Below are 18,741 nucleotides of genomic sequence, written 5' to 3'. Positions count from 1 at the left end.
ATCATTAGGGCATATCCACAGAAGAGTCTTCGTCTTTATGTTCTGCTTTTTGGGGATGATAGTATTTCCTATGAAGAAGGCTAGAATCCATACCAGACTGGTCATGGTCACCAAGCTTTGATGGAGGGAATTGGCGGGCAACCTTTTAGCATAGTACCTATGATCATTACGAAGATATACCGAGCCCTGGAAAACTGTCAATGAGGGGCCAAACACTTTGAGGGTTGTAACTTACTGCTCCTGTAAGCACGTGATTTTTGCCCTATATGAGAATTACTCCCAAAAATTCAAAAATAAAATGATTTTCCTTGGTGTGCAATTTTGTGATATTTTTGAATAATTATTTGTGTTTGTCTGTGCTTGTTTATTTGTTAAATTATTAAAAATACAAAAATATGTCGCATTTTGCATATAGGATTTAATTATACAATTGTTATTAATTAAGTTTGTTTACAAAAAATAAAAATTACAAAAATAGGCATCGTTTGCATTTTTAGCATTTAATGTCCAAATATACAATTTTATGCTTAATTATTACTTAATTGTGCGTTAATTGTTATTGGGAGTTAATTTGTGCTTTTATAACTTAATTTAGTTCTTAATAATAGTTTAAGTATTTTTATAATTTAGTTTTAGAGAAATAAAAGAAGAAAAGAGAGCGAAAATATAAAGAAAGTCGGAATTGGGCCTCTTCTTCGATTTCAAGCCACAGGCCCAAAAAATGGCCCAATCTTCCCAAACGACCCAGTCCATTTCGAACTGGGTCGACCCAGTCCATAACCCAACATCCTATCATTTTTCATTTTTACAAAACAAAAACAAAAAAAAAAACCTAAAACTATACTAAGTCATCCGCCCCCCTCCCTATCTTCTTCTTCTCCAAAGCTCCCCTCCCTAGCATTAATGGCTGCCCCACCCCGTCACCACCTGATGCTTCATCTTTTCCATCCAAACGCCACCACCAAATGACCAGCTTTTCACCACATCCAAACCACCACGTCACCAGCCCGTGCAACCAAACAACAACTAACGACCAAGCTGCTCATGTTTCTGTGCTGCCTCCCATCGCTGTGTCGCCGCTGCCGCTGCCGCTGCGTCGCGATGATGCTTCCTCCGAGCTGCTGCTGCCGGCGTTACTGCTTCAACTTTCTTCTTCACGTCCAAACTGTCGCTACATCCAAACAGACCCCAGTTGCTACGTTTCTTCACGTCCAAGTGCTGTTGTTGCTCACCATCGCACACACACGGAGGATACGCAAGGCAGTCCGGTTAAAGTCCGGCAAAGTTCGTCAAGGTTGAAAGAGGAGGAGGGTTTTTCGTCGAGTCGAAATCCTGTACGTCGAGTTTTCTGTCTGAGTTTTTCATTTCCGTTCGTCGTGGGTCATTTCCGGTTAGTTGGGTTTTGAGTTTTATTTTGTCCATATTTCGTTTTTATATTTCTCGAAGTAAAAATCGATAAATGTTCGATCCTTGTTTTGTTCATGTCTATCGTTTGAATTAATTTTTAGTTTGTTCATGTGTTTTGTTAATTAATTTTCAGATTCAAATGAGAAATTAATTAGTTGTTTTTCATGTTTATTTAATGTTAATTTTATTCATTTTTGTAAAAAAAGGAATTGTTAGTTTAATGTTTGTTAGATTCAAATTGAAGTTTAAATTAATTATTTCTTCAATTTGTTTCATGTGTTTTATGTATTTTCAGAAATTGTTAACATTGTTTAAATCATGTGAATCCGTCATGTTTTGTAGTTTAAAAATAGATTTAATTCATGTTCATATTATGTTTGGTTGATCTTGAATCCGAAATTTGTATAGTTTGATTTCTTGTTTATCATTTATGATTATTTCTTGAATTTGTTTCATAATCTTGTTTAAGTTCATTATAGGAATTGTTTGTTGTAATGTTGTTAGAGTTGATTTTAATTTCAATATTATTGAATTTAGAAATCTGAATATACTTGTTTGTTGTTGTTGTTGTTGTTGTTGTTGTTGAATCTGAAAATAGGTTTGTTTGTTGCTAAAATATTGTTCAATCAAATTTTAGTTGTTCTTTGTTGTTCAATTTGTGTTCATGTGATTTGTTGTTGAAATGTTGAAGAAATCATGTTCATGTGATTTGTTGTTGAAATATTGAAGAAATCATGTTCATGTGATTTGTTGTTTGAACATTGTTAGAAATTGGTCATATTGACTATATTTTGGTTAAGTTTGATTAATTGATTTGTTATAGCTGATGGGGTAATTTGGTAAATCGCAGTACGTTTGGGGGTAAAATAGTAATTGCAATAAGGTCGGAGGGGTAGTTTAGGAATTGTACATTTTGTAATTTTTTATATGAAGCATGGGGGACAAAATGTAATGGGTGGGTTGTGATATAGTTGTTTAATATAAAGGGGGGACAAGACAAAATTTAGTGGGGAGGAATCTTGTATTTGTTTAGTGAAGCATGGGGGACAAAATATAATGGGGTGGGGATGATATATTTATTTAATGTAATGGAGATGAGTGGGAAGATAATGAGTTTGGTAGGAGAAAGTGATTGATTTTAATTGATTTTGGGAATGTATTATATATAAGTAGAGGTCTTGGGAGACAGAAGAGGATAGAAGAAAAAAGAACTAATCTGAATATAGAGAAGAACAGAGAATAATAAGAGAGAGAATTAAAACACAAACAGAAAAAAGAGCTGAATATTTAGGAGAGAGAAAAATTCCGAAAAATATTCAAACTTTCAAAAAAAAAATCTGCTTTCTTTCATTGTTTGAAATTAGCATTAATTGTTGTTGTGTCATCAAAACTTGAAGCTTTTGTTTTGGGATTAATACTCCACCGGTTTGCAAACTCTGTTCCTGGGTTGTTACTGCTGCTGGACTGTTGTTGCTGTGTTGTACTGTTATTACTGCTGCTGATTCTCATCTTCATTTTCTTTTGCTTCCAATATCAGGTACACATCTGACACGCTGATGATTGTAATCAGAATATGAAGCATGAATACGAAAAAATGAAGAGTTGAAATTCTGAATTAGCTTTAATTATATTCTGAATTTTATTTGTATGTATAATTTATTTAGTTTGCAAAAAATCAGAATCGTGTAGTTATTTAATACATATAGTGGAACATCCGACGATAGCTTAACGATTGAACTATCTATATATTGCAAAAAAAATAATAAATGGTTTAGTAACTCCGTCAAGTAAAAATCAAACGAATAGGCCATCTAGTAGGAACTTGGTAGAAATATTGTTTAGTTAAATAATATTTGTTAATTTCAGCGTGTAAATGGTCTAGGATTAAAATTAGACTGCTAAGTTTTTTTTTAATTTGACAAACTGATAGCATGCCTAGTATAATGTAACTAGGTAATAACATGTGAATAAGACGGCCCAGGTTTAGTTTTATATCATACACGTTGGGCCTGGGCCTGCAGTGACAACGGACTATCATGTTTGCATCATTTTCAGATTTTATGAATCATATTCAAAATTCATCTATAACAACTCAAGCATGTAAATAAATTAAGATATTTTTTCTTTTATTTTGTAGAGGCAAATTTCAATAGAAAAATGTAGGTATTTTAGGACTGTCCTTTTAAAAATAAAATGAGACGAGCCTCGCTTAATAAAATGTATAGATTGCGGGGCCCTCATAAAATGTTTAATTAAAATTAATTAGACTTTGGGATGAGCCGTTTAGCAAAATTCCACGGTCTTACCCATAAATAATAATACGCTAATCGCTTTAGGCACGATTTTAATAATAATACATTCTTAAACACGGGTGCGCATTTTTGCGACCCAAATCCAAATCCCAAAACATTGAATAAAATGTGTTCCGGATTGCGGGTGCGTTTCATGTGACGTAATCCAAAGACATGTTTTAAACAATGTTCACATTCTTGTAAAAATAATAATAACGATTATGAAAGCGGTAAAAAGATAAAACTTGCACATGAGTTCATATTTGTATAAAAATCAGATAATCAAGCCAAATATAACAGTTGAGCGACCGTTCTAGAACCACGGAACTCGGGAATGCCTAACACCTTCTCCCGGGTTAACAGAATTCCTTACTCGGATTTCTGGTTCGCAGAATAACAAACAGAGTCATGTTCTCCTCGATTCGGGATTAAAATCGGAGACTTGGGACGCCTTTAAATTCCCAGGTGGCGACTCTGAAACAAATAAACAAATCCCGTTCCGACTGTCCTTTAATTGGAGAAAACTCATTGCTCCCTCGCGGGGGCGTAAAAAGGAGGTGTGACAGCTCTGACGACTCTGCTGGGGATATGGAGACCCAGAACCACTGGTTCAGGGTTCAAGAATTCGAGCTTAAAATAATTGTTATAGTTGGCTTTATTTATTATCTGATTTTTACATGATATATGCTTAATGTGCTAAATGATGCTTTTACCGCTTTAATATTATTTCAATTGTGTTTATACAACTGCTACGAAACCCTTCTTCTTTCTGAGTCTTCTGAATTTATGGTGTACACGTGCGCGTGGCCCACCTTTATGTTAGAAGTCATACCAAATAAGACGAAGTTGGGACAAGTAACTAGGCCGGGTAGACTTTCGTGCTCCCGGTACGTTGCCCCCACTTCGGCTCAAGCTGTCCACTTGGGTAAGCCAGGGCTAGAACAATATGCCTCAGGGTTTTTTTTCACTTAGAATAACTCAGCTTCATGCCAGATCCCTAGTAGGAACGTTTGTTTGCATCACGTGCATTTGACTTTGGAGGCTCAACACAGGGGTTGAGTCTGTCTAGGACAGGTGTACCAAAAAATGAAAATGACCATCCTGATGCATCTTACTTGCTGCTACTTGCACATTTATTTGATCCGGATTTGTGTGTTGACTGACTTTTGAATATCAGGAATAATATTTTGAAATTGAAAAAAAAAGAAATAGCGGTTAGGGAATTGATTGTTTATTTTTGAAAAAAAAACCCAATGCCCAAATACTGTCAAAACTCTGCCGAAATTTTGAGAAAATGAAAAAAAAATTGTTTTATTAGTTTGTTTTACTAAAAGCAAAGGAAAAATAGGAAAAAAAAGTATTTGTTCTGTCTTTTTTTTTAAAAAAAAATAATAAAAAAATATAAAAAAAATATAAAAAGGAAAATAGTTTGTCTTCCCCTGAAAATGACAATGAAAAAGAGTCTTACTTTTAAAATAGTTTTTTTTATTTTATTTTGTTTCTGAAGATGCCAAAATGAAAATGAAAAGAGTCGTTCTTTGAAAGTAGTTTTGTTATTTGTTGCTGAAAAAGAAAAAAAAATCCTGTTTTAAAATAGTTCAGTTAATTGCCTGAACTACGCGGGTTTGATTCTCACCGGATGTGAGATACGTAGGCAACCCTCATCGGGTCCAACCCCCATTTTTGCTAAAATAGCCAAAAACCAATAAATAAATAAAAAAACGTGTCAAAATTTTAATTTTGTCATAAATAAGTCGGACGGTGTCTAGCCTCCCCTTTTGCTAAAAAATAGCCAAAAAAAAGGGCAAATTTTAATTTTGTCATAAAAAAGTCGGGTGACGCTGTTTTGTCAAGACATAGCCGAATGTTCCCGAAAAGGACGCCGGAAGGCTGACTTTGCATAAATAGCCACCTTTTGGGTCATGTTTAGGATTTTGGTCCAGTTGACCCACACAGCCTTAAAAAATCTTTGCCCCCGAGGCGCTGAAGGGCCGTGTTTGCAACACCCGGTTTTTATTGCAATTTGAAAAAAAAGAGTCAACGGTCAGGTGAATACGGTTTGGTTTTTTTTTAGTCAAAATAAGTCGAGCCAGCTTCGGTCGCGTCTTAAACCGTTCTTGCCAAAATAGCCTTAGAGTATCTTTCAGTTGTCGAAAGGCTATTTTCGTAAAAGAACGGACAAGTGTGTAAAGTGTCATAAAATAATCCTCTCCGGCCTCAAAATTTGGAAGGGGCCACGTTTGCAAAAATAACCGTTCGGTTGCATTTGTCAAACGGAGAAAGGAAGCTGGCCGTTTGTTTTTGGATTTTTGTAAATCTTTTGATTAAAATATGTGGGTTGTTTGATTTTCGAGTTTGTAGGTCATCTTCAAACCATTGAAACCCAGTTTGTTTTAATATGAAAATTGATAAAAAAATGTTTATTGTTTATCTTTTGTTGGTCCGAACTACGCAAGGTCTAATTCATGCGGGGTCATGATACGTAGGCAATCTGCATAAGATTCGACAACACAAAAAAAATGAAAAAAAATGATGAAAAAAAAATGAAAAAAATCGAAAAAAAGAGAAAGGAAAAGAAAGAAAAAAAATGAAAAAAAAGAGAAAAAGATGTTGTTAATAATGGGGACCGACTGAGTCCATTCTAACCTGTTTTGTTTTGAATCGCAAAGAAAGAAGGTGGTTGGTTTGTGGTAAGCCGGAAATACAAGACCCAGAAGCACACTTTGCGGGGATCAAGCATGATAACAGAAGCACTCGAATCCTATTGGGACTTGTTGACTAAAGTTGATGATATTGAAGCTGGCAATGGTCTGGGCAAGACTGATGCGAAGCTCAGTGGCTGAGATGCCAGTTTTGATAAAATGGGAAGACGCTCCGTTCCTTGGTTAGCAGGAGAGAAGTTTTTGGTGGCTTATTTTGTTGTCATTTCTGTTGTCCAGATTATTCTTAGGGTTGTAATCCGAATATTGTCTTGTGTCAAACTTTCTTATCTTTCCAGTTTGTCATATCAGTTTGTTTAAGTTTTGTCAAGGCTATGTTAGGATTTTATTCTGGTTGTTTTGTTTGTTTTATTATTCAAACCATTTCGCCGGTAGTCTAATACAAAAGCCGGTCTTTTTATTGTTTCCAGTCATCTTTTTGTTTAGTCCTTTTATCATTTTTGTTCAGCGCCGATTCTCGTGACATGACATGCGCACACAGTTTGGGCCTAATCTTAAAAGTTAATTATAAAACCCTCGGAAAGTGATCAAAGCATTTAAAGGAAATAAGAACGGTTTGAGATTATTTGAAGCCCGAGTCATGTGGAACTGGGGCAAGTAAAACATAAAGAAAACCGTTTAAAAGCAAGATTCGCCAAATTGGCATGAGGGTTGTTCATGATAATAAGAGTGAGAGTGTCGCCCAACGGTGCTTTAGAAATGACAAATGTTAACATAATTGTCAAGTCCAGCACCATCGGAAGAGACTATAAATCTATGTTCAAATGTGTTGTTTGCACTTGGCATGTTTTGAAGACTGGAATGACGAAGGCATTTTGTTCTGCTACCTAAACACTTTATCCTTCGTTACCCCTTTTGAGCCTTATTTATTTTATTTCATACCCCTCGTTCGGAATCAATAGCAACGACTAGGAAATACGAGCCTGGAAGGTAAAGAAAAAAAATCAACAAAAAAAAAACGAAAAAAAGGAAAAGAAAAGAAAAATGATAACAAAAAAAACAAAGGAAAGTCAAATGAAAACAGAGGAATTGGGAACTACGTTTGACCTGATTCCTCAAAGAGGATATGTAGGCGCTTCACGGCTCGGTCATAGGGTGCATAATGGCCGCAATGGTCACAATGTGCATGGTGTAATAAATTTTTTTTTTTTTAAAAAAAAAATTTAATTCGAAATAAATAATCCCCAAGCAAGAAACTGGGGCAAGGGTTGCGCTTGATGTAAGCAAAAAATTGGTTCCGAATGTTGTAATTTTTAACCCCAAATTTATTTTGTTTTTGAGCTTTTAATACCCTTTCTTTCTAGTCTGTCCAAAAACCCACATTACGGTCCAAAGAAAGACATTCTGACCAGTCTGCAAAAGATGCCAAGTCAGACAAATGAGAGTCTTACCGGCGAACATAACATTCTGTTCCACAGCAGAAAGGACTCTAATCTCCAGCAGAGAGAATCATACCGGCAACACTCCAAAATCCTCAGTTGGAAAGTGATACAAATGAGAGAGTCTTATCAGTGAAAATCTTCACGGACACCATAAGGCGATGAAAGCTGAGAGAAAAACCAAAATAAGAGAGGCTTGATAGTGAAAACCCTTCGGGCACTACAGGTCAAATAAGATTAAGAATCAAATGGGGAATTGCCAATTGAAGGTCTTGAAAGATGATTGACGACGGAGAATAGGCCACATATGCATGTCATGACCATTAGAGTCGGTGTCTGCGTTTGATAGGTTTTTATTTATAGTTTCTTGTGTTAAAGAGTCATCTTTTTCCTTTGTCATTTATTCTGTTCCTTTTTATCTTTCTCCTTTCATAGAAAATTCCCCAGTAGAGTCTGTTTGGTCAGAACCAGTGGGAAATGACTTCAAAATAGGCCATCAGCTTTCCAATTATGCAGGATGAGATCTGACTAGTACATCCAAGTGGTATAGTCAGGAAGGAACAAGCGCGAGGCCAGTGTCAAGAAAGATATCCCCAACAAAAGGATTGACGAGTGTCAAGAGGGATATCCTTGCCGAAATCAAAGGTTATTAAACCTCAAGACCAGAGCCCGTGGACAAAACAAGGAGAGCAATAAGCATGATTTGGGAAATTCATGCGAGACTAAAAGGTTAGAAGAGGGATATCCCCAGTAGAAAAGGATTATCCCCAGCAAATAATATCATCCCCAACAAGTTTTGGAATGCAGAGCAGGGAAGGAGAAAGGGAAAAGCCATCCCAGTAGGCGTATCACAACCAACCACCGCATTTTAAACTAACAAATTTTGTTTTATTTGAAACAGGTAAAAGAAATGGCATTTATAACGGAAATGCATGCCACACGAAAGATTGTCAAACTGGGGCAGAAAATTTTCTTTTCAGTTAGAACATTTTCTGGAAATCAGGTACCCATTTGGGGAAGAATAAAGATAACACCAGTCTCAAGGGAAGTGGTCTTTGAACCAGTGTTGCCCCCAACATAATAAGTTTCAATGGAGGAAGTGTTTCCCCAGCAGACAGAACAAAGGGATGACATTTGTGCTTAGAAAAGCAAAAGCCATTATCATCCCCAGCAGCTTCCAGAAGAATGAAGCATCGATTTGAAGGGATAAAATTCCCCAACAACGTTATCCTCAACAACGTTATCCCAAGAAGATAACACTTTTATCTCAGCAGTGTTGAAAAAAAAACAAAAAAAAAAAATTTGAAGGAGGGGAAGAAAGAAGACTCCCACAGTGGTATTATCCCCAGCAGGCAAGAACAAAGCAGCGCAAAGGAAAAAGAAAAGAAAAGAATAAATTACGAAGGTAAATTTCTCAAATCATTGATCTTTACATTTTTCTCCTAGGATAAAAGTCCTAATCTGATGAATTTCCTTCCCGATACAATCTTGGTCCGATGAAATTTTTCTCCCAAGATAAGATATCAAATCTTAGTTCGATGAATTTTTCTCCTAAGATATCAAATCTTAGTCCGATGAATCTTTCTCCTAAGATAGAAATCTTAGTCTGATGAATTCTTCTCCTAAGATATCAAATCTTAGTCCGATGAATCTTTCTCCTAAGATCACAACAAAATGGGCCTAGTTTGATGATTTATCTCCTAGAGTCACAATCTTGGTCCGATGGAATTTATCTCCCAAGATAAGATATCAAATCTTAGTCCGATGAAATTTTCTCCTAAGATACCAAATCTTAGTCCGATGAATTTTTCTCCTAAGAAAGAAATCTTAGTCCGATGAAATTTTCTCCTAAGATATCAAATCTTAGTCCGATGAATCTTTCTCCTAAGATCACAACAAAATGGACCTAGTTTGACGATTTATCTCCTAGAGTCAAAATCTTGGTCCGATGGAATTTTTCTCCCAAGATAATATAATAAAATCTTAGTCGGATGAATCTTCTCCTAGGATCAAAATCTAGTCTGATGAATTTTCTCCTAGGATAATTTGAAAAAAAGAAGAAGTTTGAATTTGAAAAAAAAGGGTTGTTGAAATCTCGCCATCTAAATAAAGGAATGGCATTTTTTGAAAAGTTGTTGAAATCAGGAGCCCCCCTGAAGAACAGAATGGCGATTTATTGGTTGAAATTAGGAGCCCCCCTGAAGAATAGAATGGCGATTTATTGATGGAAGTCAGGAGCCCGCCTGAAGAAAGGAAAGGCGTTTTATTTTTAAAAGTTGTTGAAATCTCGCCAACCTAAAGAAAGGAATGACATTTTTAAAGTTGTTGTTAAAGTCAGGAGCCCCCCTGAAGAACAGAATGGCGATGTATTGGTTGAAGTCAGGAGCCCCCTGAAGAACAGAATGGCGATGTATTGGTTGAAGTCAGGAGCCCCCCTGAAGAACAGAATGACGATTTATTGGTTGAAGTCAGGAACCCCCCTGAAGAATAGAATGGTGATTTACTGGTTGAAGTCAGTAGCCCGCCTGAAGAGAGGAATGGCGATTATTTTCAAAGTTGTTGAAATCAGGAGCCCGCCTGAAGAGAGGAAAGACATTTTATGTTAGAAGTTGTTATTGAAATCAGGAGCCCGCCTGAAGAGAGGAATGACGTTTATTTTAAAAGTTGTTGTTGAAGTTGGGAGCCCGCTCATAGAACAGAGGCATACATTCAGTCTTTTCATTTCAAGTGTTGAAGTTGGGAGCCCGCCCATAGAACAGAGGCATACATTCAGTCTTTACATTTCAGTTGTTGAAGTTGGGAGCCCGCCCATAGAACAGAGGCATACATTCAGTCTTTTCATTTCAAGCGCTGAAGTTGGGAGCCCGCCCATATAACAGAGGAATACATTCAGCATTAATTTTTCAAGTGTTGAAGTTGGGAGCCCGCCCATAGAACAGAGGCAATACATTTCAAGATCAAGTCAGAGGACAATAAAACAGAGGGTTACAATAGGAATCCCCAGCAGGAAACAATAAAAATCCCCAGCACCGGGAAGCATGAAGGTTGCAACAAGAGGTCCCAGCACAAACTCAAGTGCATGTGTCAAAAAAAAGCATCAAAAGAAAAGCACCGGAAGAAATGCAAGCAGACAAGAAAGCAAGGCAACAAGAACAAATTGCAGTCTAGCCTAGCTTCTTGTTTTCTTTTAAGCACGGTGTAACAAGGAGATCGGTAAGCAGTGGTAATAACATGCAACAACAGTAACATTGCAGTCCCACGGTAGTCCCAGATACCAAAACTTCCCGAACTACATTGACCTGATTCCTGTTTAGCCCAGGATATGTAGGAAACCTTTGAAGCAAAGGTTCGGTTAAATCTTTTTCAAAAAAATGCTTCACACGAAGTACTCGGATGGGCAAAAATCGCTCGCTTTATCTTTGCACGAAAACCCTTCGTGTCTTCGGGCAAAGAGGGGCAGCTATAAGCACGTGATTTTTGCCCTATATGAGAATTACTCCCAAAAATTCAAAAATAAAATGATTTTCCTTGGTGTGCAATTTTGTGATATTTTGTGATATTTTTGAATAATTATTTGTGTTTGTCTGTGCTTGTTTATTTGTTAAATTATTAAAAATACAAAAATATGTCGCATTTTGCATGTAGGATTTAATTCTACAATTGTTATTAATTAAATTTGTTTTACAAAAATTAAAAATTACAAAAATAGGCATCGTTTGCATTTTTAGCATTTAATGTCCAAATATACAATTTTATGCTTAATTATTACTTAATTGTGCGTTAATTGTTATTGGGAGTTAATTTGCGCTTTTATAACTTAATTTAGTTCTTAATAATAGGTTAAGTATTTTTATAATTTAGTTTTAGAGAAATAAAAGAAGAAAAGAGCGAAAATATAAAGAAAGTCGGAATTGGGCCTCTTCTTCGATTTCAAGCCACAGGCCCAAAAAATGGCCCAATCTTCCCAAACGACCCAGTCCATTTCGAACTGGGTCGACCCAGTCCATAACCCAACATCCTATCATTTTTCATTTTTACAAAACAAAAACAAAACAAAAAAAAAGAAGAAGAAAACCCTAAAACTATACTAAGTCATCCGCCCCCCCTCCCTATCTTCTTCTTCTCCAAAGCTCCCGTCCCTAGCATCAATGGCTGCCTTACCCCGTCACCACCTGATGCTTCATCTTTTCCGTCCAAACGCCACCACCAAACGACCAGCTTTTCACCACCTCCAAACCACCCCGTCACCAGCCCGTGCAACCAAACAACAACTAACGACCAAGCTGCTCCTGTTTCTGTGCTGCCTCCCATCGTTGTGTCGCCGCTGCTGCTGCCGCTGCGTCGCGATGATGCTTCCTCCGAGCTGCTGCTGCCGGCGTTACTGCTTCAACTTTCTTCTTCACGTCCAAACTGTCGCTACATCCAAACAGACCCCAGTTGCTACGTTTCTTCACGTCCAAGTGTTGTTGTTGCTCACCATCGCACACACACGGAGGAAACGCAAGGCAGTCCGGTTAAAGTCCGGCAGAGTTCGTCAAGGTTGAAAGAGGAGGAGGGTTTTTCGTCGAATCGAAATCCTGTACGTCGAGTTTTCTGTCCGAGTTTTCATTTCCGTTCGTCGTGGGTCATTTCCGGTTAGTTGGGTTTTGAGTTTTATTTTGTCCATATTTCGTTTTTATATTTCTCAAAGTAAAAATCGATAAATGTTCGATCCTTGTTTAGTTCATGTCTATCGTTTGAATTTATTTTTAGTTTGTTCATGTGTTTTGTTAATTTAATTTTCAGATTCAAATGGGAAATTAATTAGTTGTTTTTCATGTTTATTTCATGTTAATTTTATTCATTTTTGTAAAAAAAGGAATTGTTAGTTTAATGTTTGTTAGATTCAAATTGAAGTTTAAATTAATTATTTCTTCAATTTGTTTCATGTGTTTTATGTATTTTCAGAAATTGTTAACATTGTTTAAATCATGTGAATCCGTCATGTTTTGTTTTTTAAAAATAGATTTAATTCATGTTCATATTATGTTTGGTTGATCTTTTTGATTTCTTGTTTATCATTTATGATTATTTCTTGAATTTGTCTCATAATCTTGTTTAAGTTCAATATAGTAATTGTTTGTTGTAATGTTGTTAGAGTTGATTTTAATTTCAATATTATTGAATTTAGAAATCTGAATATACTTGTTTGTTGTTGTTGTTGTTGTTGAATCTGAAAATAGGTTTGTTTGTTGCTAAAATATTGTTCAATCAAATTTTAGTTGTTCTTTGTTGTTCAATTTGTGTTCATGTGATTTGTTGTTGAAATGTTGAAGAAATCATGTTCATGTGATTTGTTGTTTGAACATTGTTAGAAATTGGTCATATTGACTATATTTTGGTTAAGTTTGATTAATTGATTTGTTATAGCTGATGGGGTAATTTGGTAAATCGCAGTACGTTTGGGGGTAAAATAGTAATTGCAATAAGGTCGGAGGGGTAGTTTAGGAATTGTACATTTTGTAATTTTTTATATGAAGCATGGGGGACAAAATGTAATAGGGTGGGTTGTGATATAGTTGTTTAATATAAAGGGGGGACAAGAAAAAATTTAGTGGGGAGGAATCTTGTATTTGTTTAGTGAAGCATGGGGGACAAAATATAATGGGGTGGGGATGATATATTTATTTAATGTAATGGGGATGAGTGGGAAGATAATGGGTTTGGTAGGAGAAAGTGATTGATTTTAATTGATTTTGGGAATGTGTTATATATAAGTAGAGGTCTTGGGAGACAGAAGAGGATAGAAGAAAAAAGAACTAATCTGAATATAGAGAAGAACAGAGAATAATAAGAGAGAGAATTAAAACACAAACAGAAAAAAGAGCTGAATATTTAGGAGAGAGAAAAATTTCGAAAAATATTCAAACTTTCAAAAAAAAAAAATCTTCTGCTTTCTTTCATTGTTTGAAATTAGCATTAATTGTTGTTGTGTCATCAAAGCTTGAAGCTTTTGTTTTGGGATTAATACTCCACCGGTTTGCAAACTCTGTTCCTGGGTTGTTACTGCTGCTGGACTGTTGTTGCTGCGTTGTACTGTTATTACTACTGCTGATTCTCATCTTCATTTTCTTTTGCTTCCAATATCAGGTACACATCTGACACGCTGATGATTGTAATCCGAATATGAAGCATGAATACGAAAAAATGAAGAGTTGAAATTCTGAATTAGCTTTAATTATATTCTGAATTTTATTTGTATGTATAATTTATTTAGATTGCAAAAAATCAGAATCGTGTAGCTATTTAATACATATAGTGGAACATCCGACGATAGCTTAACGATTGAACTATCTATATATTGCAAAAAAAAAATAATAAATTGCGTAGTAACTCCGTCAAGTAAAAATCAAACGAATAGGCCATCTAGTAGGAACTTGGTAGAAATATTGTTTAGTTAAATAATATTTGTTAATTTCAGCGTGTAAATGGTCTAGGATTAAAATTAGACTGCTAAGTTTTTTTTTTAATTTGACAAACTGATAGCATGCCTAGTATAATGTAACTAGGTAATAACATGTGAATAAGACGACTCAAGTTTAGTTTTATATCATACACGTTGGGCCTGGGCCTGCAGTGACAACGGACTATCATGTTTGCATTATTTTCAGATTTTATGAATCATATTCAAAATTCATCTATAACAACTCAAGCATGTAAATAAATTAAGATATTTTTTCTTTTATTTTGTAGAGGCAAATTTCAATAGAAAAATGTAGGTATTTTAGGACTGTCCTTTTAAAAATAAAATGAGACGAGCCTCGCTTAATAAAATGTATAGATTGCGGGGCCCTCATAAAATGTTTAATTAAAATTAATTAGACTTTGGGATGAGCCGTTTAGCAAAATTCTACGGTCTTACCCATAAATAATAATACGCTAATTGCTTTAGGCACGATTTTAATAATAATACATTCTTAAACACGGGTGCGCATTTTTGCGACCCAAATCCAAATCCCAAAACATTGAATAAAATGTGTTCCGGATTGCGGGTGCGTTTCATGTGACGTAATCCAAAGACATGTTTTAAACAATGTTCACATTCTTGTAAAAATAATAATAACGATTATGAAAGCGGTAAAAAGATAAAACTTGCACATGAGTTCATATTTGTATAAAAATCAGATAATCAAGCCAAATATAACAGTTGAGCGACCGTGCTAGAACCACGGAACTCGGGAATGCCTAACACCTTCTCCCGGGTTAACAGAATTCCTTATCCGGATTTTTGGTTCGCGGACTGTAATACAGAGTCATTCTTTTCCTCGATTCGAGATTATAATAGGTGACTTGGGACACCCTAAATCTCCCAAGTGGCTAATCTGAAATAAATAAATAAATCCCATTTCGATTGTCCTTTAATTGGAAAAAACTCCTTCACCCCTCGCGTGGGCGGAAAAAGAAGGTGTGACAGCTCCAACTCTGGCTCATGGAGCACCTCCAAAAGGGTGAATATCGGCAAGAGATTCTGCGTAGAGACTGGGATGATCATATTGCCTTCCATTATCCAAGGCAAATGAACTATACGCCTAACATGTTTGCCCAACCAGAAGATGCTAAAGGATGGGTAGAGTTGTTCGGAAATCTGAAAGAGGACCAAGTGCAATGGATGTTCGAATGGTTCCCTACTGAAGAGTTCATTATCCGATATCGGGATGCACCGTTTCTTGTACTCATTGGTCTGAGAGGAACTTATACTTATGTCCCTCGCCGAGTCGTGAGGCAGGCAGGAATGAAGAAGGTTATACCAAGGGTCAACAAAATGAGTCACTTCAGGGCCGACTTTCAAGATGACGATAGTCCATACAAGTATCAAGCTCAGCATATGTGGCACTGCAAAATCATCATGGGAAAGGATTCCATAGAACCAAACAGGTACCATGCTGGTTATACTCCATACTATCCAAGTTGGTTGGAAGATGATCATAGTGGGTTAGGACAACCCGGGCTTGTTCGAGGTCACATAATCATAGACGAAAAGGCTGAAGTATAGTTTAAGTACAACCAATTGCGCAAGAGGATTCGGGAATGCGAAAGTGAGCACCGGGGAATTCAGGAAGCCCATCATAAGCTGATTGAAGAATGGAAAGACATGGCTATCATCGCCAAAAAATGGCTGGGATATTTGGAGCGGGGTTTAGTGGAGCTAGAAAGGAAGTTCATCTAGAGGATCGAAAATTGCCAGAATGCTGAGGGAAACGAAGGAGGACACCTGGCTAGAGCCTACTTGCTGCTAGGACTGCGTGAGCTGGTAAAGTTGTTCAATGGAGCTAAAGATGCCGAGTCTGGGGAAGGTCCTTCTGGGACCAAGTAGTTAGGATCTTTTCATTTTGCTTTAAATGTAATAAGGCCAATGACCATTAGTGACATTTTATTTTCTGCTATTTTAGTGTCGTTTTGGGATTCGTCTTATTTTAATCAATAAAATGAGGCATTTAGCATTGTAAGTACTCCAAATCAACTTGTCGCTAGGCCTACCTCGGGCACAACGAGGCTCCCAAATTAGGACACGAATTATATTCTCGCACTATGTGTTTAAATATCACAACTTCTTTTTCTTACAACCCGCACTAACTTGCTACCTTTGTTTTTATTTTTTTTGTTTTATTCCCCTCCCCAAAGGTTAGTTCGTTCACTCTGGCATCGTCATCATACTCCACAAGATCTAAGGGCCCTCCGCCTCCTCCTCCTCTGAGTCCTATTAGAAACAAGAAAAAGGGAAAAATGGAAGATTTGAGCAACATTAGAAAGGAGAACTCAGTTGAAAGGGTAGAGGTTCCTCAGGGTATTCAGGTTTCCAAGGAAAGTGCCTCCCAGCTTGAGCAAAAGTTGTTGAAATTTCACGAAGAACTGGACCAAGTTCGGAACTTGGCAAGCTTGTCGTTTTCCCTCATCACCCCAGATGTCAACTTTCCCAACACTCAAAACCCCACACCTCCACAAAACATCCCGAAACCACAAAACCAACCCACTCCCCATCAACACTGCAACACATGCCACACTTCAAACAACACCCCACTGCTCATCCATGAACCACTAAACTCCACAAATGATCATCTCCACAACACCTCCATCTATGTGGAAACCATACCAAACTATACTCAACCTATTTCAAGCACACCTGAGTCTGATGACAAAGACTCTCTTATCAGGAATCTGGCCGCAGAACTCAAGAAGCTGAGTAGCCGAGTTCAGGGTGTTGAAGGAAGCAAGGGGATCGAGGGATTGAATTACGAAGACCTTTGCATTCAGTCAGATGTCGAACTGCCCGAGGGGTAAAAACCTCCCAAGTTCGAGATGTTTGATGGCACAGGGGATCCCAGAGTCCATTTGAGGACCTACTGCGACAAGCTGGTCGGAGTAGGGAATGATGAAAAGATTTGCATGAAGCTCTATATGAGAAGCCTGAAAAGGGATGCTCTATCTTGGTACATTAGCCAAGACCCGAAGAAGTGGTCGAATTGGGTAAGTATGGCGTCCAATTTCATGGACAGATTCAGATTCAGCACGGAGAATGCTCCAGATATGTTCTACATCCAGAACTTAAAGAAGAAACCTACAGAGACATTCCGCGAGTATGCTACTCGTTGGAGATCCGAAGCTGCTAAGGTCAGGCTGGCTTTAGAAGAAGAACAAATGAATAGTTTTTTTGTTCGGGCTCAAGACTCACAATATTATGAGAGGTTGATGTTGATTGAAGGCCAGAAATTTTCCGACATTATTAAGTTAGGGGAAAGGATCGAGGAAGGTATTAAAAGTTGTATGGTGACAAACTTTGAAGCATTACAGACCACCAACAAGGCTCTACAGTCTGGTGGCATGTCCAAGAAAAGGAATGTGAATGTCGTGATGGTTGCACAGAGAACAAAGTCCCCAATCAAATACCAAACCTACCCATTACCTCCACTCACATATCAGCCTACCCCAAATTACCAAGCACCCTTGCCCTCTTACCAAGCTCCACCGCCTACTTACCAATCATCTCCACCTCCCACATATCAGCCCACTTCGCCCAGATACTCTCAACCCGCACTTGTCTACCAAGCCTACAACACCCAACAAGCCTACTATCAATCACCTCCCCCTCGCCAAAATTTCCCTAGACCCCGACCAAACATCGACTGCAGACCCCCCAAACAGTATACCGCCATTGCTGAACCTATCGACCAGCTGTATGAAAGGCTCAAAGCTGTTGGTTACGTCACCCCTATCCCTGCCATAAATCCCAAAAACCCCTCCCAATGGGTCAACCAAACAAAACCTGTGCAAATCATTCCGGCATGAAGGGGCATACCATTTATGAGTGCCACTCTCTAAAGGATAAGATCCAAATATGAATCATTTTAGAGCCGAGAGACTAAATTTTGAAAGAAGATTCGCATTATGGGAGAAAATTTTAAGAATAACTTCATGCATTTCTTGCATTACGACAATTATTGCCTTTTCTAAAATGCATCTCTATAGACTTTTTTTAAGAAAATTGACCCTTGAAACATTGATGAAATCACTAAAAGTAACTAAAATCCAAAGTAAAGACAAATATGCTATAGTTTCCATCTAAAAGTTCTCGTGTTGTTAGGAAAATAAAATATACGACGTTTCTTCTGAATAAACATTTTAATTTTTATTATTTTATAAAGTAAAATCTTAATAGATTTTAAAGCCTTAAATTTTAGACTTTCTATCTAGTTTAAATAAGGAAAAATTTAATAATCATATTTTTAATTATTTTTAATGTGCTAAATATTAGGAAAAATTATTAAATAACTACTTTGTCCGGTGTGAATTCTACTTTTAAGACTAAAAGATGAGAACAACATTTCACTAAGGACCTTTGTGCTTTTAATATAACTGGTATTAAGGTACGGGTTCTGCGCATATCCATATTAATGAGTATATAATTTT

This window comes from Nicotiana tabacum, chromosome 20, assembly GCF_000715075.1.
Source record: "Nicotiana tabacum cultivar K326 chromosome 20, ASM71507v2, whole genome shotgun sequence".
In the NCBI taxonomy this organism is placed as follows: Eukaryota; Viridiplantae; Streptophyta; class Magnoliopsida; order Solanales; family Solanaceae; genus Nicotiana; species Nicotiana tabacum.
This window is presented reverse-complemented; position numbering follows the sequence as displayed.